The 27062-nt window shown below is 38.6% G+C and overlaps 1 long non-coding RNA gene and 1 pseudogene across 2 annotated transcripts; one reads left to right on the forward strand and one right to left on the reverse strand.

Moving 5' to 3' along the window:
- Positions 1-17: 17 nt before the first annotated feature.
- LOC148737040 (uncharacterized) lies at positions 18-1996 on the reverse strand. Its single transcript, XR_015996888.1, has 2 exons — positions 1603-1996; positions 18-631 (listed from the first exon to the last, which is right to left on the reverse strand). It is a non-coding gene; the product is annotated as an uncharacterized LOC148737040 (long non-coding RNA).
- Positions 1997-2524: 528 nt separating this feature from the next.
- Positions 2525-21740, forward strand: LOC111346450 (uncharacterized; annotated as a pseudogene). Its single transcript, XR_015996887.1, has 5 exons — positions 2525-3224; positions 6568-6833; positions 7328-7442; positions 10501-11019; positions 19388-21740. The product of XR_015996887.1 is annotated as an uncharacterized LOC111346450 (transcript).
- Positions 21741-27062: the final 5322 nt, after the last annotated feature.

The raw sequence follows: 27062 nt of genomic DNA on the forward strand, positions 1-27062 counted from the left end.
TAGAATCAAAACATACATTTGTGATAACAACGTCGATAAGGAAAATGACTTGTACACGTGCGAAACAGATACTTTACCCTGTGGAAAACTAAACCTATGACAATATTACCAATAACTGTAATGCTTCACATTTGTTATGTCAAGAAAAAAAATTAAAACATGTAATTGTTAGTAAGGAGTTCCAAATCAGAAAATGTAAGTTATCTTGAAAGTAAGCTTTCATAGTTTATGGCTGACTCAATTATCAGAAGCGTTAAATCAAAGTTGGGTATACCATCAATACCCGAGGATAGGATACTATGAAGATATTGGAAAACGAGAAGAATTGGAAAGTAAAAATACGACCCCCTGTATTTTCCAAAAACTATGTTGGAAAATATGGGTAATGTATGGAGTTATGACAAAGTTCGGATACAACGCGCCCTGTCATCGGCTGAAAGGGCTTGCTCTGTCAGAGTTTATAGCTAACCTTTAAATTTCCTCCGACTCGTATTGGCTTAAATTGATCACGTAACGCGATAGTGTTCATCCGTGGAGAGAAATTATCAGCCCATAGTCCTCGTCCGCGGTAAATACCCGGATGGATAGTACTCATCTGTGAAAAATCTTGAATGGTTTGATGGCTGCGAAGCTAGGAGAACGGAAAAACAGTGACTTTTCAATTCTGACACGTATAACGTATTATTTAGCCAGTGTACGGTTGCGTATTATTGACATTTGTGACAGACTGTACGCATGAATAAATATTTGATTGATCTGCATTTCGTGGGTTTTGACTGTTTTTCAACTGGTGCGCGGAAGAAACTTTAGTGGTGAACAATAAAGACAATAGAGTGTTTATGTCTCGGAACTATCAGTCTGATAGTTGTCCCTTGGAAATTTGATGCTCTTAAAACTAGCGTATTTGCCCTCGAACCTTCGCTTTTCGGGAAAAAATTCGTTTTAAGAACATCAAACTTCCGCGGGGCAACTATCAGCCGATAGTTCCTCGACAGAAACACTCTGTTGTTTAAATAGAGCATGGAGCTGAGCTAAAGCTGTCAAGCCATCTGCCCATTTGTAAAACGTCTGGCGCTTGTTAGTTCGGTTAAAAGTGAAACTTCTCAATAGGCGAGCAAGCAGGTAGTAACAAAAGAGCTAATCAAAGGCTTGTAGACATGCATATGCCCAGCGCCGTATTTTTCAATATTACAACGTGTGCATGGAGCTGAGCTACAGCCGTCACGCCACCTGCCAATGTGCCCATGTCTAGCGTCTGTTCGTTGATTAAAAGTGAAATTTCAGAATAAGCGAGCAGGTAGCATGAGAACCAATCAATGGTCTATAGACTTGCCAAGCGCCGTAATTTACAATATTACAACGTGTGCAAGGAAGAAATTCCTTAAAGAGAAAACTAAATGGAAAATTTGAGATTTGAAGGTTTTCATGCTCAGTTAGATTTTAAACTTAAGTGCGGTAATAAAAACCGAACACAGCTAACACTCGTCTAGTATATGTACTTTCGTGTTTAAAAGCAAAACAGAACAAAACAGAATTGATGAAAGTATACTTGAAAAACGTATCCAAACTGGTATTACTGTTAAACTCTATGCAAATCACTACCATGTCAGAGCTACTGCGATCATGCCGAGGTGCATCACGGCTACTTATCATGGTGGTCTCCGGTCCTTGCAGTGAAGATGAGCCACAGAAATTACATCGGCCGCTCTTCGGGTGAACTGAACCATTAGCTCGCTCTAATATCCTATTCGATGCATTGAGTGGGAGGCCACATCAGTAACAGCAGCCGAGTTTTGCCGCACTGTCATCCCGAGCAATCATCTTGTTCCTGTTTTGACTTACTTGTCATGTTAAAAAACTCGCGTGTCTTTATGAGCCAAAACTTCACCGGATTTCATTGAATTTTTTACGTTCAGAATCCGTGTTTAGAAGACAAAAACCTCAGGCAAAATAAAAATTCGACCCGCTGAATTATTTTTTTTGTGTGTGCACTACTGTATACTATGAGCGAACTTCGATATTCTCTAAACTTTGATGGTTTGACATTTTTGACAGCTTTTGTCTTGATAAACCAATCAGTGTACTTGTACCATTCTAACGAGGATTCTGATTGGCTCATTGTAGCCTGATTTATAAGAGCATAGAGCATGCTGACGACATTGTTGTTCACCCTGGAAATAAAGCTTGTTTTGAAAATTAAAAGAATTTTGTGGGAAATTATCATAAAACAAATATAGAAGCTTTGACTGTGCCCTGAGCTGTTGTAAAGCCCTTAAAAAGCGGCTGCGTCTCGTGTTTCTCTCCACTTCTTTCGTGCTGTAGCCCCTCTGTTTTCTGCTTTACAACAAAACAGAGCACAGTGGAGGCTTCTCTATTTGTTAATTAAATGATTATTCACACCTGTCTTATAAACAGACATATTCTCGCACGTTCAAATTCATAGCATTTTCCTTTCCCTGAAATTTCTTTTTTCGTTTAGGTGATAAAACATATGGGAAAAATTCCAAGAAGAAAACCTTTTTGCAAATGGTTTAACGAGGAGTGACGTTTCAGAACTTCCTTTCTACGGACTGTCTATAATTATTCAGAAATGACAGTCTTCCGACTCCCGCATGCCAAGTGAATGGGAAAACACAGAACGACTTGCATTTCGCAAAATTGGCCTCTTGACTTAATAATTGGATAACACAGAACGACTTACATTTCACAAAATTGGCCTGTTGAATTAATAATTAGTAATAGTAATAAGAATCATAACAAGGAGTGTTTGCCTGTTTTTCAATTTTTTTTCCTTTTTGGTTAATTGTTTTTATTCTTTCGTTTCATTTTGATCAATGTTTCAGGAATTTTTCTCGCTCAAAATTTCAAAAAAAGACGCTTTCTAATAGGCATTTTTCAGACAGAAATAATATTTGAAGAAAATAGTAAACAGGAACAGTTAGTTAAGAATTCTATAGTCCTGCCCAATTTTGGTTAATAATGAATGACGATAAGATTAAGACTTCGCCGTTATGGCTCTGCAAGAACCTAACCGTGCCAGAGATGGGTAGCTGATCGTTGCAGCAGTTATTTTAAAATGCAAAGTACAGTGATAAGTGGGTAAGAAACGTTCTTCTTTGACGACACTCTGGAGATGGCCCGCTGTCGCTGCTCAATGCTTTCTTTCGCTTTTCTTCTTTTTTCGTTTGGAGGCTGGTTCTACGCCTTAACAGTTGCAAGCCATGGTGAGTTAACTTGAAATTCTTTGGTGTGGGTTGGACGAAAATGTAGACTATGGCTACTCATTAAGTATTGCAAATCTGCAGTTAGGGGAAAGCAACGGGCCCGACAAACCGGGATCAAATATTATGCACTTTTTGGTTGAGTGGAAGTCCTGATTTACCGCATCGATAGGGCTGTGAAGTAAAACTTGATATGATCATCCCGAAAGACTTGTTACAAAAGAAATTTCATCTTTTCGATAAGAATAGCTCATTCAAGTTGATAAAGAAGTTAAACAACGATTTTTAAAGAGAGCTGAAAAATTTAGAGACTTTCTAGGCAAATCGATCGTGTGTAGGAACCTCATTCAGGGTATTTGAGTCCAGTTTTTCCGCCACGTTTTATAGGTACTATTTTCTTAGTCTAAAAATTACGGAAAAACGCCTTTTTATCATGACTTTTACCTGGAAACACCTACATTTTTTTGATCAATAAAACATCAGTGGATTTTCTCTTCATTTGCGCTCGAGTTGGAAGAAATCGTAATCATTATCAAGTGAGTATGAGAATTTTTTTTTTCTGTTATCGTTTCCTTCAATTGAGGAAAAGGTACATAGAATATAAATACCATATACCTAAGAAATAGCTTTGCTTGTTCAAACTTCAGGCACCTGTTTCAAAGAGACTGCTATATATGAAAGTTTCAAATAGGATTTAGTCTACAGCGAAGAAATGAATATAACGGACAAAAGCTTCATCAGTTGTATTGTAAAGATGTTTGTCTTAGTACTATGCCTACTTGGTGGTATGGTGTAAATTCAGACGCATTTTATTGATATGCTAATAGTTATTTAGCGTGTGTAACGAAACAAAAGAACTCTTGCAGGGTTAGGTGGGCCCGTAAGCGGAAGTGGCCCAGCATGCAGTGACTCATTTGAAAAATAATTGATTAGATCTGGAAAGGAAGCCTAGGACATCAGACGAGTAGACCTTCTAAAAACTAAAGCAAAAGAAAGCAAAAGAAAGTGGTCGACGGAAGCTTTTTGTTACGATAAATTTCATCCCAAACATTTCTTTAATTCCTCGTTACTGAAACACATTTAGTAGCAGGAAATTTACGTCAGTATTTCATGCATTTCCACCAGATTCCATTACAAGAATTGCAAGAATATCATACAGTTATTTTCTTTTTCAGAGATGCTTGTGTTTTCCATAGAGAAAAACCTAAGCTAAGTAATAGTATACCATATCTTAGTATAGTAATGTCCGGGGAAAAACTCATTGATTAGTTTTGCTTTTCGATTGGTTTTAGGAACACACCTACTCATGTTTTTCGATCCTGAAACTAAAACTGGGTGAAAGATTCTTATTTCCATTTCGTTCTTGATTTCTATTATCTGAATCATCTTCGTTCCCTTAAGAACATTAAGAAGCTAATTGAAAAATCGCTTTGTCGTTCTCTTTCCGATAGCCTCTCTGGAAGCAAAGGAACCTAACTTATATGCAATCTATGCAATAGCTCTGCGATAGACGGCGAAACGAGCAAAGTAAAACAAACAATATTCTCTCGAGCTGAGCTAGCCTGTTAAAGAAAACTAAGCGGGAAACAAAGTATTTCTAGTCCACGTGGAATACTTCATTATTATTCCTTACAGATATCTGCAAATGAAAAGTAAAATAAAGAAGTTTTGATCAATGGGACATTAATAGTTTACTCAGTGCAAGTACTGAAAAGTGAGAGATGAACGATCCATAAGAGTAACATTAACAGATCGACAGTGGTTTGACGTGGTCTCTACTCTTATCGACAACAAAATTCATTGTCACAGTGGCCAAAATATTATGAATTTTTTCAGTGCGTGACACGTTGCGTGACACGTTGAAGCGCGTAACGTTGTTTGTACTCTTATTGACAACGGAAAACTGGTCAATCAGATCGAAACATTCAACTTGGTTAAATTGCAGATAAAGGTTCTTATCGCCTCCCGGTTAGCTCAATGGATAGAGCGCTGGACCGTTGTGCGGGAGGTCGAGAGTTCGAGCCCCGGCCGTACCAACACTCCAAGTCTTAAATAATTGAGAAGAGTATGCTGCCTTTCTATAACATCAAGAAATTGTTAGATATTCTAGTCTTCTCGGATAGGGACGAATAAATGGAGGTCCCGTCTCCTGGAGGGTTAGGGGTAGGAGACGTTGATTTCCCACGCATGAGATTACTGTGTGATGGATGTCCTCCCTTGGGGTGGGATGGGTGGGTTGCTGTCTTGCATTTCAAACATGAGCCTCTGGCTCGGGCAATCTGGGTAACCATGCCTCACGTAAAGACAATAAACTTCATTGATTGATTGATTGATTGAAGGAGGGAATGCTATTCATAACTCCCTACACGTTTTTCGTTCCTCCCAATTTAGTCGAGGAAGGCATGAGGTCATAAGTAGCGCAAAAGGAGATGATTTTCTAAAATTCCACGCATCTCGACATTGTTCTTTTCATTTATTGTTTTGGCCTTTAACTTGGGATAAAGCTTCAGTGACCATCCAAATTATTACACTTGAGCGCTAAATGTAACATATTATTCGCTATGCTCGATTGCAAAAATTCAAATTTGTAACCATTCAATAATTAATTATAATACGTAGTGAAATACTAACGCGAATGAGATACCACTTTAGGGGACTAACGTATTTTTAAGCCTTGTGATAACTAGAAAAATACTAATGACGAAAAATTTAAATCAAGATAAGAAATGTTCGCTCAGCTGAGCTTGTGGAAAGCTGTTTTTTTTTTTTTTTTTTTGAGCTCCGTTTCCTCTTATTAATTTTTATTGAAAGCATACTGCTTTTAAAATTTGTAGTGAAAATGAAAACATTAGTAATGATAAAAGTTCAAAAAATATATAACCTCTGATGCTAATATTGCGGAATCCTCACGTCTTCCCCTTACATTTTTCTAGCTGTTGCTAAAGGAAAAGAATATTGCTGAAGGGCTAAAAGTAAATGGTGGTTCACTGAGTCGGTTGAGGTTCTTCAATTTTCTCTGAGTGCCAGAATGCCAGAAACTGAAAAACATCGATGTGTCCACCGAAGGCTTACTTTTGGAAGACAATACGATGCACAATCCAATGTAATGGGCAGATGGATTTCAAAATCCGAATAGACAGAATTTTTTTAGCCCATCAGTTGATGTCTATGAAAACTGTCAGATTACTGAGACCATGCGGTTTTCTCTAACCAATGGGGTTTTTTTTTTTCAACATTACAATTATACTCTATTCGAGGTATTTTCTTTTTTTAGACTTTTTTCGCCAACCTACGTGAGACGTTTTGCACGCCTAACAAAAGCTATCCGCTAATGTCTGATTTATAGATAGTTGTCGGCGTCTTAAATTCTTGCAACCAAAGGATGGATATGCATTGGTGGGCCATGTCTTTAAAAGTATTTCATTACTTGTTGGAAGGCATATGTATAGTCGTTGCAGAAATGGGTGTACTATGGAGGACAGATGTAAATCGATCAACATGGGACCCTCAGGAGAAAAAGATAAATTTCTATGTCAGTTGAGTGAATCGGACCACTTACAACACCCAAATGATCTGAAAGCGATTGCAAGCTTTATGTATAGGGGCACGGAGGTAAGAGTTTTATTTTTATTTTATCTTTTGTTTTTTTTAGTCTGCTGCTGTTCGTAAGCCTTGTCTACCCTTTAATAGATTTTCCTCGCTCTTCTGTGGGTCTTCGGCAACTAAGAGGAGGCAATTTTATTTCAAAACCTTTTTTAAATGAGGCCTGAGAACACCTGAATCGGCCAAAAAAATTAAAAAAAAAGACTAAATAAAAAAAGTAAAGTTTCTATATGACGCACGTTCTGATTAGCAGAGACAGCGTGGTTTATCAGAGTATCAAGGAAGGAGAACGTTTCGTTTCTCCCTACTCACCATTTTTGTTCTATAGCCGCTTCCTGCGTCATTTTCAAAAGAACAGAGCTAAGTCGAGACTTCTTCATTAGTTACAATAAAAAATGAAAGACTCCAGGTATGCCCCGCATGGATAAAGAGTATAAATCGCTCCCATAAATGGCATCTCCGTTATTTTATGAAAAATAAGGCACAATATCTTTCCCCATCAGAACAAGGGTTGCTTCAGCATGTGCTACAACAATGCAACTTGCTTGGTTGGATTTACAGACAAGGGATACAAGTGCATGTGTCCACCTGGCTACAAGGGAGAATACTGCGAAAAAGGCAAGAGTTATTTTGCACGTGCGCTTCATGTTGGCTACTACAATTATGTGTCTATTTTGCTTCCACTTTACCGTGGTCTCGTATGCTTGACCTGCTCCGACATGTCTTGCGATGACTTAGGAGTCACTCATTGTCCAACTGTGCTTGGTGGAGTGCATATAGCGCCCAGTGACGAGTACAAATATCTCATCATGTTTGTACTCCAGAGGACCGTTTAAACAGATTTTCTCGCATCTCGCAAGCGGTGAATTGGAGTGAGGTTACGAAAAAAATTGAAGGACAATTCAAATTGTTTTTCTGACGACGAAGAGTCGTAATGGCTGGCAAATATTGACGCAGGTTTATAAGATAAATCGAACGAAGAAAACCAGTCCGACGACAATGAAATTTCATCATTTATTACATCCATTTTGAAATCCCTGGTGGTCCCTGTAATCTGATTGGCACAGATCGCACCATTTTTTGCACCATTTTGGCTCAGTACTGCATCAATAAAATATTTGAATCGCCCAAGTCCTGTATTTGAGCGATTTCCAAATGGATGTAATAAAGTGGTAATTGAACCTCGTGTCGTGCATTTTCGGTCTGAAATCATACTTCTGATGTCAAATCATGATTATGATTTCAGCCCAAATTGCACTTTACTCAGTTCAATTACCAATTATTTATCGAAGAAAATAGAAACAGCAACACGACAAAGCACCGATTCCGTTCCGCTTCGCATACTTCTGTCACGCACTCCCCGTAAATAAATATACGCGCAATTCGCCTGTACTGTAACTGAACAATTTGGCAAGTAGGATAGTAAGTATCTCATGAAACATTCTTTTGTGTAGTATTGCTGAGTATTTTTACTAGTTCTTTGTATTTTGACTCACCCTACGGGCTCGTTAAGATACAGAGCAAGTCGTAAAAATACTCAGCGATGCCACACAACAAAACGTATCGCAGTTTGTATCCGTTCCCCCTAAAAACCATATGATTCTCCCAACCTCCGCTCCTCTACTCCGATAGAAAATGACTGGATGACAAAATTTGACGAGTGCATCAAGAACATCAACGATTTTCATAAGAAAGCTGTGTATAGTAATGTAGAGGGATCAGTCGGCTGCTAATGCGTCAACGTAAATTTTATGAACACAATGCTTCTGTTGGTCAATTTTCCGAGCAATTCCCACGAGCTTCAACGTTTTCTAGAAATAGGGACCTCAAGCAAACCACGACGTAGACGGCAACGAGGACGTGGAAAGACAAAATATCTAATTGGCAGAAGAATAACTCAGCACGTGCATTTTAAAACTTAGTACATTTCATAGCCATCCTTTGCAAAAAAGCAACTTGAAATCACCAAAATTTGCGTCGTTTGCACACCGAAACCGCGACAGCAATTTTTTTAAATTTCTATCTGGAACTCAACGCTACTTTTATACATTATTTTGAGGTTGATTTGTGGTAAACACGTACAGCCATTTTCGAAATTCTAATTGAAAGTAGAAATTCATTTTTATCCGACGTCTTTCTTGGTGTTGCCGTCCTGACTGCTTGAGGTCCTGATAAAATTCGCTTCGGACTTCAACCTATCACTTGCCAATTCCTTGAAAACAACCTGCTCTTTATCACGTATTTTTGAGTGTCCCTACAGCGGCCGAAAGCTAATAAAAGCATGTGTCATCGAGTTCTGCTAAAAAAGGCCTATAGTCGTCTTCTGGAGGTTCATAAACATCTATACGAGTACTGATTCTCACACAAGGACTGTTCAGATTGCGAAATCTAAGCACTTTTCTTTAACCTATGTGACAGCGTGTTAATATCGTTTCACGCAATGGCTTAGAAAATTAATCTTGCTTTAACAGGGATAACCTCTTTTATCTCCTTTTCACTTTTATTGATTGTGAATAAACATTTATTATTATTATTATTATTATTGTTATTATTATTATTTTTATTAGCACAAGAAGAAAAATGAATAACTGTCTGTGGCTGCGTCGGTGGGGGTAACGAAATAATTTGGATATATCAACAAAGTTGAAATGGTAAATTGGCCACCGTAACGATTAAAAAAGCTGACGTTTCGAGCGTTACCCTTTGTCGGAGCGACTGAATAGGGCTAACGAATAGAGCCTATTCGCTCCGACGAAGGGCTTAACCCTCGAAACCCCAGCGTTTGTAATCATTACGGTTGCCAATTTACCATTCAGTTCAACTTTGTTGATATATCCAAAATACAAGAAGAAAAACCCGATCAAGCTGAAAATTTGTAAAAAGATAAGAATTCAACTGTTCTATCAACTTATTAAACTTAGATCTAATAAGGACTGATATTTCCTTATTCTCCATTTGGATTACGTCACGTGAAAACCAGGAATAAAACCCCCTGGTTGAAATAAGCGCCCTCCTTTGATATACCAAAAGTGATAAGCACCCCAGGCGCTAAATCGAAATTTTACATTGTGTTCATTTCTCGACTTTTATCACGCAGAATGCCTGGACGTCATCAGTTATTCAGGAACACTGAAATAAGCGTAGAAAGGGCAGAAAATACCGCAGCAGCAATGATAAAACTCGCTTTCCCAATTTCCATAAACAATACGTTAGATACCCGAGAGCGGCTTTTGATTAGGAAGGATTCATCTTTAATTCAAGCTTAAGCAGAGGAAGCTTAAGGAATTATAAAGACTATTCCTTAAGCTTGGAAAAGGGCGAATAAACGGATAGTTTTAGCCAAAGACCGATTTCAAAAGCGATCGGCTTTAACAAAAAAGACCGACACAACATTTCAACGACAATCAGATGCGATGCTTGATATTCTCTCAGGGGAAATATTTCGTGACGAGTGGATCAGCGTCAAATGAGAGACAATGAATTGAACAAATGATTGAATGAAAAAAAAAAATGGATAACTTAATAATTAAGTTGATAGATGAGTAGTTTTAAGGATCAATTTCCAATATTTAACTTTTTTCATGTCTTTTTTTGTAGATGCAAATTTACTGTCGATTAAAGGAAAAAAAACAGTTATGTTTATATCGATATTGATAATTTATCTATTCCCTTTCAGCCTTCAGTGCCGTTTTTACAAACCTTAACGCCAGTGGAAGATATGGTCCAACAACGCTGGGAAGTGATTACACAGGTCAAGATTATGGTGGACAAGTTACAATACACAGCGGTATTCAACAGTGGACTGTGCCGTACACTGGTGATTACAGAATAGAAGCAATAGGGGCAGCGGGAGGCCACGATAAATACGCTAACAGTACTCAGTATCGAGGAAGAGGAGCAAGAATGATCGGAACATTCCGCTTAAACAAGAGTGAAATCATTCAGATACTTGTTGGTCAAGAAGGAGGAATAAACAACATTACGTGGTCTTCTGGAGGTGGTGGAGGTACATTTGTGGTGAGAGGAGCCAACATACCACTGATAATAGCTGGAGGTGGAGGGGGGGTACGTATAGCTGAGTCAAGACATGAAGAGTGTGACGCCAGCACAAACGCAACAGGGAATCCTGGATACAAATCATGGCCAGGGGGGAGCACTGGACATGGTGCACAGACTGCTGGAGATAGATCGTCTGGTAAGATTATATCTTGATTATTCCGTGCATCTCAGCTGTTCATTTAATGTTTTATTATCGTAGCTACATGAAAACACGCGCTTTAATTGGCTTGTAATTTATGAAAAAGAAATGGATGGTTCATCGAAATGGTTTAGTCTGACTTTATTGTCGGTGAAAAGTTCCATCGAGTATACCCGCGAGGTTTCAAAACTTTCAAGACTGCTTTTCCGTTCTATATCAATGACAAAGACCTTTTGGAGCCCTATTTAAAAAGAAAATTTGCTAAATAATAATCGTTTCGAAAAAACAACGAGCACGTTACTCTTTAAAAGCGACGAAGTTAGTTTTGGAGTCGAGGATGCTTTATTCCCAAACGTGATGCGCGCATATGACTGAAAACAAACCTGGTTTTTTTTTTTACTTCAACTGAGGCTTTGCGACGTTGGGGCAAATGTTATTATAAAGTGTTTACACATGTATGTCCCTAAAGTGTTGTTTACTGGATAATTTTCAAGATTTTCAACACAAAGCGACGCAATTTCTGCTCGTCAGTTCTAGTAACCAACAATTTAAGGACTCGTAGTAAATCCAAGAAATTTGTAAAATTTTTTCGCTTCGTTTTTCGAAGAGTCGATATAATTTTTTAATATGGAGGCACTTAAAGCGAATGGCTCAGAATATAGTCTACAAGGTCTGGGATTTGAAGCTTGAACAGTCATATCAATTTGGGTCAATAAACAGAGAGTCAGGTACGGTCACTGATCTTGCCTTTAGTACAACAGGTGTTATAATCAAATGAGGGGTCTCCATGCGAAGATGGTTTTCACGGGTAACGGTTGGAATTTTGGCCAGTTTATACGGCTAATGCTAATGCTTTCACGGTTGACGTTTTTTACGATTGACGGAAAAACTTTGTCAATTCTTACGCCTAACGGCTATTTTTTTTTTCGCCGTTTTACGGCTAATGGTTAATGAGACCTACTAAAATTTGGCACTTGTACGAGGCATTTGAACATGATTTTGGCCCAGGATGCGGGAATCAATCTTCGAAAGTTAAAACTTAAGAGGGGAGGTGATGTGGAAGTTTCAATTGATCAAAGCATAATTTTTTCTTCTTGCATAATACTTTTAGTATCCCTCCATCTAACGATGACAGCTATTTGATAAACTCTGAAAACAACCCTGCCACAGTGTCTTCACTCACTCAGGACTAAGTCTAATTATCTCCAGTTAACAGTCATCAAAGGGGTTTTCAATGGGGTGGGGGTGAGTCCACCGACAGTTGTATCTTATTTTCAGTGAAATAATCTTCCAATCCTTCGTCGTTGGCTATGCGATGTTAGGTTATTTGATTGATTTCCTCATCGAACAAGGTGCTAACTGTGAAAACGTGATCGGAGTTCCGGAGTTAATCACAGGGTGCTTAATTTGATTTCGTCGTGACTTAATTGCCAATGTTGCGATTTTCATAAAGTTCAGCCTGGTTTTTCCGCGCGGAAATGAAAAGCCTCAGAGTACTTTTTATATCTTAGAAAACAACACTATTTCCACTGATCATGAGCTAAACCTGAGCCGATTCTAAGGTATACAGCATGATGAAAATGATCATTGAAAATTTGCTACGAAATGCGACATTTGGATTTTGAAATATTTCTGATTTTCAAAAGCGTTCCGTTAGCTTCAAATTAAGTGAAATGGTCTCGTTTTAGACTTAAACCAAACTCCTATCTTACCTATAAAAATTTATAAAATTGATACGAGCCTACTTCCTTTTGTGCTTTCCATGAGAAAAATTGACTAGCCTCTGCTTGGGGCATTGGTTTCCGCCATTTTACGGCTACCGACGCTCGTTTCAGGTCGAAAAATTGAAAACCTTAATATTTTTCCCAGAGACACATCATAGTAAACATAGAAACGTGGTAAGGTTTTTTTCTCCAGACTTGCTTGTTTATCCTAGAAAACTCACGAATTTTTCGACCATGTGCCACATTTTTCGATTTTCACTCGGTCAATTCGCACAGTCGCTCTTAAAGAGGGCAGGCATGTTGTTTAGGGTTAGCTCCAGGTCACTGACGAAAATGTTAAAGAGGTGAGGACCCCAGACACTTCCTTGGCTGGTCCGTTTGTCGACTGACTTTTATTCCCCCGTCGAATTTCTGGAAATGACCCTCTGTTGCCTATTTTTTAAAAAAAAAACTTATGTACTGGTTAATTATATGTGGTTTTAATGATAGCTGTTGCAGTTTATTTGACAGACAGTCGTGCTTTACACTGTCAAATGCATATGCCTCGTTAAATTCCATCGGTCGAACCGCGTCACACTTGGGGTCGTCAAGGCGTTCATATTTAACGTGACGCATGGCTAGCAAAGCATTTGAACAGCTTCCTACTTGGACTGAGGTGCTGTTCCACAGTACCCCGCACATGGGTATTATACACACACTTCTCAGAGGCACGCCCAGTCACCGGAGTGATGTTGACTCCCCTGTAGTCCGACATGTCTTTATTTATGTCTTCTATAGGTAAAGGGTTGAGATTGGTTCTTTTCCATAATGACGGCCAAATACTCGGTTCAAGGTACATGTTCCCTATTTTGTGGATGATTGGTGTAAAAATATCTCCCCATACCTAGAATGGTATACTGTCTGAACCAATGGCAGTTCTCTTGAGATGTCTCAGACATTCCCACACTTGTCTTTCCGAAATTTGCGGAGCCTCTTCTCCATTATTGATTGTAACGGGAGTAGGCTTATTGTATGGTGAATCATAATACAATCATAACCATAACAGAATCATAAAACAGTCTCGCGAAGTAATTGTTTGGCGCTACGAGGGACTTTTTATCGAGCGTGAGTCAACATTTTCCCACCATTTTCTTGTACCAACTGGTGCTTGTAACAGTCTCCATCCATTTTTCCTATAAATTCCTGAAATTATTCTGTCGGTGTCACGTATCTTATCACCGGAATTGTTTCGTCGAGCCTTTCTTGACTTAGTTCTCAGAGGGGATTTTACCAACAAGCTAAGATCATCTATTGTGGATCGCACGATGACGTACGCACGGTTCTGAATGATATACACCTGTTCATTGGCGTGTGAATCATGGTTTCTAATTTCTTCCCTGCATCTTAAACATTGGTTTTGTTTAAGACGTTATCCCAACACTCGCCATAAAAAAATCTTCTTTCCTTTGTTTGTAGTCCTTTCTGTTCGTAAATACTTTATCCAAGAAAGCAACCCTTCTAGATAGGAAATCATCAAGAGAATTCCATCCTGTCAGACGACAGAGTTTATTTGTATCCAGTTGACTAACATCACCGCTCGTAACAATAGTTACTCTGGGTTTTTTGTCAAGTGTATCGTCTACCAAATCAGCTACGTAATGTATCAGGTTGCTTTCACAATAAGAGGGCTTTGGCTGCTGATAGAGATGCTGAAAACAACAAGACTGTGTAAGTAAGTAACTTAAGTAAGTAAGTAACTTTATTTAGCCACATATCGCATATGAGCGAATAGCTCGTTTAAATGCAAATGTGCCAAACTAATTAGTTCATAGAGTTTTGATCTATACAAATCAACAATATCTAGGTTACTTCTCAGAGTAACAACAATTCCGCCCTTTTTCCTCAAAACCAATCTTGACCAGTCCCTGTCCCGTCTGAATATGTCGTTCATACATACATACATACATACATACATACATACATACATACATACATACATACATACATACATACAAACTGCAGACAGAACTGTTTCGGCCTTCTGGTCCTCATCAGTTCATTTCTGATGCTAGGATGGGGGAGAACCGATCTGGTCACCTCAAACGATCCCACATTTGTGGTATCGTCTAAGCCATGCCAGATTGCTCAAACTAGAAAAGTCTAGTGAGCTATGCGCAATGCTAGCAGCAATGACTCATCCCACAGCGCTCAATTTGGACATGAAAGCGGGGCTTTGTATGCCAAAGAGCTATATCTAACTGCAGACAGAACTGTTTCGGTCTTCTGGGCCTCATCAGTGCATTGCTGATGCTAGGATGGGGGAGAACCATTTTGCCTTAAAAGGGAAGTTTAAGAGGTTAGTCCTATACTTGCAAATAAACTTCCAAAGGAATAAAATTTAAAGATGTATGCTTATGATAAAATATAAGATAGATGAAAACCTAATTAGAAATACGCATGTATGACTTAAAAGCTGATTTGAAACGTGTTAAGTTACCTATCTCAACGACATTGGTGGGCAGGTCATTCCATTCACGAACGATTATAACAAAAAAAAAGAGTATTTATAACAATTACAGTTTGCCAATATCACCTGCAGTTTGTAATTGTGGTTGGACCTAGTACGTTTTGAAGTAAACTAAACCAAAAACACAAAATTAAGGCCATTCATCCCGAATACAACTTTATAGCATTCTACCGAGAAAAAAAATAGTCTTCTATCTGTCAACTTCGACCAATGTAACATTTCACAAAAGTCCTCATATAACATCTCACCCCGGCCTTCGCTGACCTTAAGCCAATCGAGAGGCTCTTCTCTGAACTTTCTCTGAGAGAACAACATTTTTAACTAGGCTAGGGCACCATACTGGGGAAGCATACCCAAGGATTGGTTTCACAAGTCTTGTACAATGTGGAAGAGATTTCCCTGTTTACAGGACCGATTGTTCGCTTGATTAGACCAAGAACTTTATTGGCCTTATTGCCAACCTCAACAGCGTTTGTAGTCCACGAGAGGCTGTGCGAGATTGTAATGCCAAGGTCTTACAGAACTAACTGACCTTAGACATTCTCCGCGCGGGACGATAGAGTAATGTAGAACATCACGGTTATGTGTTACTCGCATAACCTCACATTTGCTCACGTTGAAGTTTAACTGCCAAACCTCAGACCAATTCTTAGGGTGAAATAAGTCGGACTGGAGAATATTTCTGTCTCTAGCTATGTCGGAGATCTCTCTGTAAACCTTTGTATCCTCTGCATAAAGTTTAACCGTTGATGAAATTCCTGATGAGATGTCATTTACAAATAAAATGAATAAGACGGGACCAAGGATTGTTCCCTGGGATATTCCTGATTAAACTGGAGACCAGGACGAGCAAGTGTCGCGCAGGACGACGCGTTGCATCCGGCCAGTTAAAAAATTTCGAAACCACTGAAGAGCGCTGCCGTCGATACCGTGACGCTCAAGCTTGAAAAGGAGACGCTCATGCGGTACGCTGTCAAACGCCTTGAAAAAATCCAAAAAGGCAATGTCAGTGGACTTCTTGTTATTGCGTGACTTTGCCGAGTCGTCATAACAAGAGAGCAGCTCTGAAAGCGTTGATCAGCCCTCCATGTAAGCGAGCTGGTTCGGGTTGATGATATTTATATTTCCCCAAGCATCCATCACGCGAGACTTGACGACTTTTTTCAGTGGTCTTGCACACTATTGATGTTAATGAGATCTGATGATAATTATTCCTGCCAGTCTTACTGCTTTTTTAACTCATGACTTGCGCGCATGCGCAAGAGCGAGTTGTAGGTATGAAGTGAAGAATGGCACTCGCTCGCTCGCTCACTCGATTTGTCCATTCCTGTAAACTTTCTCTCGATTGTAGGCTTTTGAGTGCATTTTATAGCTTTTGGCGACTAATAATCGATCGAAATGGCGACCTTTGTGGCTAAGAATAGTGGTGGGGTGAAAAATAAGCCAATGATAATCTTAAAAGAGTTTAAAACTATATGTTTTTCGTCCGTGAATTAAAGTTTTTCCAATCTCCGAATACACTTTTGTCTCTTGCAGCTTATATTTCATTTACTGCATTAATGATTCTATTTTTGAATTTATATATGCAGGGAAATTATCATTGTTTCCGAAAAATAAAAAAAAGAAAGCAAAGAAAGGAAGTTGAATGATAGGTGTGTATTAAGTTTTTACTCCAAAAATGAAGATGAAAGGTAAAGATCGCCAAATATTTTCGTATGTGTGCAAATAGCACGCGGGTCAAATTTCAGAAGGAATATACAAATTTGTCCCTGAGCGAAGAGATCTAAAGTCTCATGGCATCTGTCAATAAGAAGTAAGACGGAAATGAGCAAAAATTTTTCGGGACGACTGTTTTATCCAAAGCAGTTCTTGATTTGCTGTTGTAAGCGAAAAACGTAAGAATTTCTTAAGTGTACAAAGCCCACGCGGTAAAGTTCATTATGCTTAGATCGTTGTTTACGTGACTTCATGGCCAGAAAATTGCGTAGCGTATGTTGAAAATTCTGAAAAAACTACGATTTAACTCAAAATCCTCTATTAAACTACACTTTTTGAACACATTGTTACTCGAACATAATCTTTACCGAACATAATCTTTGTCGCTAGGCCCAGCTTCAAGTCCGAAGTTCGGTTTCCAATTTACGCCCGCAACGCTTTAGAGAATCGTAGTGTCGTTGACTCGAGAGCTTATTCTGTCACCTTAACACTTTGATATCCCTTATTTTCCAAGTAGAGTATTCTATAGCATTGCTACTTTATATTCTGAGCTCTACAAGGTCTAACTCGATCGCAAAAGAACGAAAAATCCGACTTGAAAATTTTGAAGTTCGGCCGCGCGGACTCTATATTTTCAAATTTGATCATTCAGTATGAACGCAGAGTGATGCCCCTATAGTACCCCCTAAGACCATCGAAATATCTGCACAAAGGAAGAATTCTGATTGATGTATTGGTTTCCAAACTGTAGAGGAAATTCTGCTCAGTAAGGGAAGTAAAGGGGAAAGCGTTCTCGCGCGAGACAATTGGGTGGTTACGGGCGGTTAAACAAGACGAAAAATTTACTTTCGCGCTGCGGATTTCATCCAACCACTCCTTCGTAGCAGGGAAAGTTACTATGATTGTGGCGGTACCACGAGACCATCTACGGCATGACTCACTAGACAAAGTAAGCATAAAAACAACTCAACCTTTTCATAATCTTATGCATATGTGCTTATAATCAACTGGTTAATTGTCTCATTAATCAGTTGTGTAAATAAGCTATCTTGGATAATGTCAATTAGGAGAGAATTGTTAGCCGAGTCGCATGTGGCTCTAACATCGATCCAGTCTATTCCAGGTAAATTCTAATCCCCTATGATAACCAAATCTTGATATATAGAATTCTGAAGAATACTCTTGCATATCCAAAAGAGGTTTGGTGTCTGCATTCTGAAAAGATATATCTACAAAAATTAGTTCAGAAAGATGTAGATGAGGTCGATTGTCTGGTGATCGGGATCAAGCAGCGGTCTCGCTGTACATGCGTTGGAAAACAACCAAACACCAAGTCTTGGTGTTTGGTTGTTTCTGAGTGATTACCACAAGTATTCGATAAGCTTTGGTGTTGTTAAAATTAAAGCGTTATTTTCCTCTCCGGTTTCCTCGAGATTCAGAATGCCATGTAATTTCAAGGAATGTAATGTGTCTTATAAAATTTGATCGGCAAGCTCGTGATCAAAAGTCGTATAGCTCATATTTATTGTAAAGACGAGTCGCAGTAGCGGTGTTAGTAAAATAAAAAATAAATACGTAAATTGAAGCTCCCCCTTAGGGGCTTTTCAGCCACAATGTAAGCTAACTAAGTGCTTAAAAGCCCCCACTGGCAGGAGGCAGACCAGTGGGCTATTTACGGAGCACAGCCGAGGAGTTGAACTAGGGGCAACCGAAAACAAATCCAGTGAGTGGCAGAGTGGAGGACTTGAACTCAGACGCCAGATTACAAGTCCAGCACCCTAACTACAGGGTCACGCCGCCTCCTCAATTCGGTGTTGGCGAGAGAATGGAAAATATTTTCCCGTCCAGCCCGACAAAACTTGGTTAACAGGCATTTTATCTAGCATATGACCACTTCAAAAATTTGGTTTCAACCCAAACTGGATGCAATGCACCGGCGCACGCTAAACAATCACGATAAAGATCCTACAGGAAAAACTTTTACCTTGTTTTTTTCGTGTCAGAAAAAGACACTCGAGCTCACAATTCATCAACCCGTCCGACACTACACACGTCATTTTTCACTTTAGTTTTTTATGGCATGGCGCGCGCGGGGCCGTGCAGCTCAAATCCTCACCAGCCATAATCTTGCAATATGGCTTACGGTAACGTCTTAAATTAACTCATAATATCTTGGAGAGAAAGAGCAAGACAAAACAGTTCATGCAACCACGTATTTTAGAACCTGTAAACAAACATCAAACCTCACGGATAGCGGCTCAATTTAAATGTATTACATTAGGGTTTGGCCTAGCTGATATGGGTACATTGGAGAGTTTTGAAAATACGATGAAAAATTCCAAAAAGCGAAATGAAAAAGATAGTTTCGCTTTTGCTAATTAAAACCTTAAAATATGTTGGTTTTTTTTTTGTTTTTCAGTTGGTGGTGGTGGCGGAGGGTTTTACTCCAGTGGAAGAAGTGGAAAGAATTTTAATGGAATCTTCGGGTGGGGTGGGGAAGGTGGTAAGGGATTTATTCAGTGAGGGTGGGTGGAAGAGCCATGCAAAACAATGTCGTTGGTGGGTTTGGTGGAGGTGGTGGAGCTGAGGGATATAGGGGAGGAGGAGGAGGAGGAGGGTACGCTGGGGGAGGCAGTGGAGCTGATATTCGTGATTCCTGTGGGGGTGGGGGAGGCTCTTACAACGATGGAGACAACCAGGAAAATAAGTGTTGTTATGACACCGCTCGTCATGGTCAGGTAACTATTACGTTCCTGCGGTAAAAAAAAACGTTATATATTATTTAACGTGGTAATAAAAGCATTAGCACTTACCTTTCATTTATTGGCGCTCTAATTGACGGATAGTGGTGCAACTATCCAACAACTTAATCGCTATTTTATATCAATCCATGTATCTCTAAATTGAAAAGTTATCTTTAGAAACTCTTTTTTGACTAGAGTTTTCAAGCTTGATCAATATCGAGCCAATTTGGCTTTTCTATTTCGCTACGACTTTATAATGATGATAACATCAAGACTGTTTAATTACTTAATATCTCCCGGGGGATATAACTGTCAGTATCAGTCCTACTCAGTCAAAAAGGTTCTTCTTTGTGTCTGATCAAAAATTGAGCGCTATTTTTTCTTCTTCTTCATAAACCGAATCTCAGTTGTTGCTTTTTAATATGGATTAAAACCAAAATCGGTCTGACGTAAAAACTCAAAGGGTGAACGAATGAAACTTGATTTTCTTCTTTTGCTCTTTCTTTCTTTTTTTTTTTTTTTGTTTTGTTTCGTTTTTGCTTTTCTTATTGTTTCGGATCGTATGCCCCTATGATATTTAGAGCAATTGTCAGTTGAGTGTTGAAAGTATTCCAGGATTGCGTCAGTTTTTGCTTTACCCCCCTCTGGGATTGGTCCAGAAAACTCGCACCACTCTCTCAACCAATCAGATACAAAACTCAAACCAGTCACGACTGTGTCAACAGCGTTTTTCCGCGCTTTAGGCAGCTCGGGCGCTTTTACATTTTCATTAAGCGTTAAAGGAATAGTCTCTTAGTTCTGGTTGCTCATTGTGATTTCCTTGGTTTTTGTTCTATGATACTCACTCAAATAGCACTCTAATCCTTGAAAAAATATTTGTTTCGTTTTTCAAAAGTCAAATAGGGTTTTAAAGTAATATATTTTTTTCAGAAATCGGGTCCCACTCGTTATACTTTTACACCAGGGTCTTGAGGAAAGATCACATTAACACACAAACCAATCATCACACTGTGCAACCTAAAACGATGAGAAACAATTCCAGATGATTACATCTTCTAGAAGCTTAGCCTTAACTATCAATCCTTTGATAGTTAAGGAATCTTCACTGAACCTCTTTAACCGATGTTTAATGAGATCAGTGAAGATTTTGAGATCAAACAGTAAATACGCCTGTTACACTGTAACTATCTGAAATCCGTATGGCTTTTCGAACGCAGCACTAATCTTAACATTGAGAACGTGTTGTCAAATGATGAAGACTATGATGAGAGGGTAATAACACGCACGATTTGTTGAAGTTGAGAATCCCCCCGGGCCCTGTAGCAAAGAAAATCATAGGCAAATTGGTATGACAATCTGACGAAATGAGTTGCTGCGGCAACTTTGTAAATTTACACATGAAAATGTAAATTAAGGACCAGAAAAGTAGGAAGTGATCACAAGTTTTTCATTTAACAACAGTTGTTAGAAAGTATTGCTAGTTTTGTAAAAAATGGTCATTCTTAACATATGAGTTATAGATATTACTTAGGTATTTGAATAACAGAATACAATTCCCTTTGTTTCTGTAATAATCATAGGCTTTGACATTCTGTTCTGAATTTAACAAAAACACGCTATGTATTTTGTAGAAGTACTTGTGATAAACAGAAAGATGTCGTTGCCATCGGTGAAAAAGGTGTCTGCTTGACCTATCATCTTTCCGTTGAATTCTAAATTATGTCAGTCACCAATCCAGCAATTGCAAAAAGACCACGGGCTCTTACAGTGGGCTAGTAACATTTGGAAAAGAAACATTTCCTTATAGCGTTTTATGAAATGGAAGCAATGTCGATCCGTGCAGTGGTGGGACATGCATTATTTACATTCATTACTAGTAAGTGTTACTAAATACACAAACATAAAGTTATTGCGTCATATTACCAAGTAAACTTTCATTCAAAGCTGTTGCTACATCGTAGTTGATCCTAGAAACTTAAGGCAAAGGTATTAATAAAAAAAGTTCTCCAGTATATTGTTTGTGAATTTCATGATCTTGTAATGGAACTTTTCAAATTCCGTTAAATTGCGAGCAAATAATGTGATGTTTTAGATTTAAAAACGCGATAAACGAAGAATTATAGCAAAGAAACAGACGAAGAAACAAACCTTGAAAAAATGACAGATTTAAGTGGATGGGGGAGGGGGGGATGGGGGTTCCCTATATTTCGAGACACCTCGCTAAGTTACAACTTTTTGTCCCGCCCACTTTTGATTAATAATGAATGACGATAAGAGTAAAAATTCGCAGTTTTGGCTCTGTAAGAACCTCACAGCGTTAGAGACCGGAAATTGATGGTTCCTGCATTTGTTTCACTTTATTGAAAATATATTTTTAAAAGCAAACTACGTAAAATTCGTTCTTTTTTGACAAGACTATGAAGATGGCCCGCCCGATGCTCTCTTTCATATTTCTTCTTCTTTTGTTTGGAGGCTGGTTCTACACCTTAACAGCTGCAAACCATGGTAAGTTAACTTTGACATTCTTTTGTGTGGGTTGGATGAAAATGTGGACTATGGCAACTCCTAAAGTAATACAAGTCTGGAGTTGAGGGAAAGCAGGGGCCCGAAACTTGAGTGCAAAGAAATTTGCTATTTTGTCAATAATGATAACTAATTGATGAATGATAATGATGAATGATAATTGATAACTAATGATGAAGAATGAAAGTACGATTTTTTAAAGCCTAAAAAATTTAGAAACTTTCTAAACAAGTACTAGTTGCAACAGAATCAATCTTGTGCAGGAACTTCATTCGAGTATTTTGGTTCCAACTTTTCGGCAACGTTTCCTAAGTTTAAAATGTTTACAAAATTTATTCAGATCAATTTCATCATTAAACAATCATAAACACGTAATAAAAAGCTATTATTTTTTCTCAGTTCGTGAGCGGGCGGTACTCTACAAATCCTGCAATCTGATTGGTTCCGAGAGCGGGCAGTATTCTCCCCATTCGGCCCGCTCACAGCGGGCGGTATCCGTTTCGCTCGAGTCACTTTGCAAAACATCTCGAGCTTCGTTGCAGGTTTTCACAAATATAGCTCATTTTGCCGGCCGGGTAGAATGTTTGAGAAAAGACTTCGGGCACGACCTTTTGGCGATAAATAATATTCATTCTTTCTCCTCTATCGCTCTCAAACCACAATGGTTTTTCTGCAAAAATTGATTTCGAAATAAATTTGGTGGTACTAAATTTTTTTTTAAAACGATTGAAACGCGGTCTAAAAACAAGTTTTTATTAATAATCCTTCACAAAAAGTAACTCAGAAAGTTACAACGAGAGGTGGTTGCAGTTAACAATTACGTTAATCAATGTGACTCTCATTCGTTAATATCTGAATTCTTTAATTGACTGCGGTTATGGATTGAGTGAGCTCCTCTCTGGTAGAGGAGGTAGCGCCGATACAGTCATCGATGTAGCGACCGTAGAGTTCAGGTTTGGACCCGTTGTGTTGGCTGAAAAATTGCTGTTCGGCAAAACCTACCAAAAGATTGACATAGCTAGGTCCCATTTTGGTGCCCATGGCTACACCATTGATTTGTTTGGAGAAGTTGTCTCTGAATGAAAAACAATTGAGTGTGAGCACTAGTTCGGCTAAGCGTAGTAGTGTTTCAGATTTAGGTTCCTTATCAGTACGTTGATCAAAAAAATGTTTAAGGGCCAGAAGGCCTTCGCCATTACTAATGACAGTGTAAAGAGACGTAATATCCATGGTGAAAAGAAGTTTGTTTTGGCCAAGGAAATTAGTCTCGAATAATTTGAAGAGCGTGTTGGCTGTCTTTAATATATGATGGTAAAGTTTTGACGATGGGAGCCATAATTTTGTCTAGATAGCCGGAGATAAGTTCGGTAGGGCAACTGCAAGCCGAGACAATGGGCCGACCCGGATTGTTAGGTTTGTGAATTTTAGGTAAAAAGTAAATACGAGAAGTTCTAGGAGTGGTTATGATGAGATTTTTTGCTGTGGCCGACAATTCTTGATTAGTTATGAGTTGGTTGATCGTATTCTTGACGGAGTTTTGAGTGCTAGCTGTGAGGTCTTTGTCGACCTTTTGATAAAGAGAGGTGTCAGAAACTTGCCGCAGAGCCTTTTTTTGGTAGAGGTCGGTGCGCCAAAGAACGACTGAGCCTCCCTTATCGGCCACTTTGATAACTGTCTTTGCGTTTTCTAAGACTTTTTAGAGCCGAACACTCTTCAGAAGAGAGATTAGAAAATTTGGAAATACGTTTGAAATTGAGTTTGTTGATATCGTGGCGGCATTTATTTCTAAAAAAGTCTAATGATGCGAATTGGCCCTCTGGGAGAATCCATTTAGACTTTCGAGTCTGAAGTGTTTCGAAAGTGTCTTTGTTCGAGGTGTTAGAATCATCCTCTTTGTTGTGAGAAAAGGCTTTTAATCGAACGCGGCGAAGGGCATTGGTATTGAACGCGGCGAAGGGTATTGTAGAGACGTTTCTCTCAGTATCATGACTCCTCGTTGGTATTGCGAAAACTTAGACGCACTTTATTGATATACTATTAACTACTTAGCGTGCATAAGGAAACAAAAGAACTCGTGCAGGGCTAGGCAGGCCCGTGAGCGGTCGTTTAGAAACAAAGAATTGCCTGAAGTAACTCAGCATACTGAGTGACTCTTTGAAAATAATTAACCAGATCTAGAAGGGAAGCCAAGAACACAAGATGTGTGGAATTTAAATATAGACCTTCGGAAGAAAATAAAGAAAAAGAAACAAGTCGTCGACATAAGGTTACAATTAATTTCAACAAAACATCGTTTCTTTCTCGTTATGGAAACACCTTTAGTGGTAGGAATTTTACGACAGTATTTCACGTAAGTCCACGCGATGCAATCACAAGAATCGCAAGAATCTCAATCACTTAGCTTTTTTCTTAGAGACGCTTATGTTTTACATGATAAAAAACACAGCCCATAACATTTCCTATTAGTGTCGATGAAAAACCCATGGATTATTTATGATTTTCGATTAGTTTTAGACAGACACCTGGTCATTTTTTTTCGATCCTAAAACTAAAAATGGGTGAAACATCCTAATGTCGCTTTTTTCCTTAAATGTTATCACCTGAATCATCTTCGTACTCTCGGAACATTAAGGAAACTAATAAAAAAATCAATTTTTCGTACTCTTTTCCATGGACCCTCCTGAACCAGAGGGACCCAACTTACATGCAAGCTATGCAATAGCTTACGAACACGACATTTAAAAAATTTCTTGAACTGAGTTAGCTTGTGAAAGACGTTAAGCAGGGAAACAAAGTATTTATAGTCGAAGTATATAGTTCTCTATATGCCTGTATATAACAAATAAAATGATAAAGTTTTGAACAATGGGTCATTAATAATTTACTCAGTGCGAGTTCCACAGAAGCTGTTTTGTTTAGTAAACCGAAAAGTAAGAGATAAATGACCTGAAACCGATGACAGGCTTTGTGTACAGGGACACGGAGGTTAGAATTTCAGCTTTTGTATTGAGTTTGTTGCTGTTCGTAACCATTGTTTATTGTTTAAAAAAAAAATGCTTTTCGCTCTTCTGTGAGTCCTTGCAGGAAGATTCACAGAATCGCAGAACGTTTGTAAGGTTTGTTCAGGTAAGGGTATATCGCGATGACTCCTTGCATTTCAGCCGTTCATTAAGAGCTATACTACACGATAGAGATGGTTTAGGCTGACGTCATTGTCGATGAAAAGTTCCATCGAATTTTCGCGAGGTTTCAAAACGTTCAAGATTGTTTTCCCATTCTATCCAGATTAAGAAAGAACTTTTGGTGCTCAAAACGAAAAGAAGATATGCTAAATAGTACTCGTCTCGAAAAAAAAATGAGCGTGAAGCTCTTTTAATTAAGGAAATTAGTTTTGGAGTTGACGATACTTCATTCCCAGACGCGATGCGGATCATGGCTGAAAACAACTTGAAACTGAGTTTTGACTTCAACAGAGGCTTTACGACGTAGGAGACTCTTCATTAGAACGGTAAATATAATTTGAAGTGCTGATATGTGCCAAAAGTGTTGTTGAATAGAAGATTTTGATTTGAAACCGTACAATTTTCAAGATCAAACTCATCACAAAGCTATATATACAATTTCTGATCGTGAATTATAGTAAAAACAAAACTCGTAGCGTAAATCTTCTGCACGGGTCTCATAAATTCAAGAAATTTGCAAGTTTTACCCTTCATTTTCCGAACGGTTGATATTATTGTTGGTGTTGATAACTCCAGAAGCTATGATTGCTCTCCACCGTGCCTCGAGCTACTTTTACTCTTCTCTCATGCTCTCCAAACTTCCTGCATGCATCCATAACTCGATATACACATAATAAGCATGATCCTTCTCTTTAATAGAAACAACTTTCTCGATTTCGTTTGAATAATGTTTGCTCTTCAGTTTTTTTTTTTATTTATTTGTTTTAACTTATTTTTTTTATTTTTTTAGTCCGAATAATAAACTTACAACGCACACGTCAGCCTTCACCACTTTTTTTTTTTCCATGGAGTTCCACTCGCGGGGCCGTACAAGTCAAATAATCATCAGCCATTATCCTGCAATCTAGGTGTAGGCAATGTTTAAATTCACTCACAGCTACTCGAAGAGGAAAAGTAAGACAAAACAGTTTATACAACCAGCTATATACAGATGTCAACATCTATATACAAACATCAAACCTCACGGATAGCGGCTCAATTAAAATGCAATTTACAAAAGCTTGGCCGAGTTGATATGGATAGATTGGGACGTTTAAAAGTATGATAAAAAATCGAGAAATCAGATGGGTCAACACCCCATTTAAACAGAATTTGACTGTTATTTATTAAAAATTCTTGAAAATTTTTCACCATATTTCAGGTGGTGGTGGTGGTGGCGGGTTTTATTCCAGCGAAAGAAGTGAACAGAATTTTAATGAAACCAGTGGAGAGGGTGGAGAAGGTGGCAAGAGATTTATTTAGGGAGGGGTGGATGGAAGAGCCAACAATAACAGTGTCGATGGTGAGTTTGGTAAAGGAGGTGGAGCTGCTGGATGGAGAAAAGGAAGAGGAGGAGGAGGAGGGTACTCTGAGGGAAGCAGTGGAGCTGATATTCATGATTCCTGTGGGGGTGGGGGAGGCTCCTACAACGATGGAAACAACCAGGACAAGGAATGTTGTTATAACAACGCTGGTCATGGTCATCAAATCACTGTTACGTTCCTTGAGTAGAAAAAGTTTATTTGGCATGGTAGAATATAGTTACAAATATCTCATCTCACGAGGGTAATGCTAGTTTTATAAAATGGTCCTTCTTGGTGTATAA

The sequence above is a fragment of the Stylophora pistillata genome, chromosome 2 (genome assembly GCF_964205215.1).
Source record: "Stylophora pistillata chromosome 2, jaStyPist1.2, whole genome shotgun sequence".
Taxonomy (NCBI): domain Eukaryota; kingdom Metazoa; phylum Cnidaria; class Anthozoa; order Scleractinia; family Pocilloporidae; genus Stylophora; species Stylophora pistillata.